This window comes from Orycteropus afer, unplaced genomic scaffold, assembly GCF_000298275.1.
Source record: "Orycteropus afer afer isolate SDZICR_OR568_19922 unplaced genomic scaffold, OryAfe1.0 scaffold00009, whole genome shotgun sequence".
Taxonomy (NCBI): domain Eukaryota; kingdom Metazoa; phylum Chordata; class Mammalia; order Tubulidentata; family Orycteropodidae; genus Orycteropus; species Orycteropus afer.
Genome location: NW_006921596.1, coordinates 10,836,219 through 10,837,013, shown reverse-complemented (window position 1 = coordinate 10,837,013; position 795 = coordinate 10,836,219).

Here is a 795-nt window from a genome sequence, read left to right as displayed (position 1 = left end):
AAAGAATTGGCCAGGGAAAACCTTATGAATAGCAAAGAAACACTGTTTGGTACATTACTGCGCAACTTTAGGAATAGTCCGTCTAGGCTAAAAGGCTCGATGGGATCAAGTATAGCAGGGATTGTGGGGCTGGCGCGGGATCAGGGAGTGTTTCGTTCTGCTGTGCATGGGGTCGCTATGAGTCAGAAACAACTCGACGGCACTTAACAACAACAACAATACAGATCAAAGAAATATTTAGTAGGTTTGCCATGTATTTCACTCCTAGGAACACCATGCCTAAATAGTTAATGCCATAATTCCACATGAGGCAGAGTATTCTGATTACTGCTCTGACTCTGCTGTCCATTATGGAAACCACATCCACCTTGCCTTTGTCAATTAACTACTGCCACTTGGCCCCTAGTACCACAGGGTCCAATCAGCCCCATCGTAATTCAATGTCTTAGTTCAATTCAGGCAGTTCCTACTGTCAAATCCAGCTTACATAAAATAGCAATCACAGGAGTCTTCAAGGATGCTGGGGCTCCCTTCACAAATTTGCTCCTCACCATACTGATGAGAGAGTCCTCTGGACTCTCCCATTCCTGGCTCTAGGGGTCTAATCTGATAAACCCACTCTAACAGGCCAATTTCCCTAAGCCTCTTGATACCTTCTTCTACATCATACCAAGGCAGGTCTGATATTCAACTTGACTTAACATAGGCCACTACATAATCTATGTTTCAGTAAGCCAATCAAATAAACAATTAGATCCTTTCCTAACCTCTTGAGCTGAAACATTGAATGAAGAA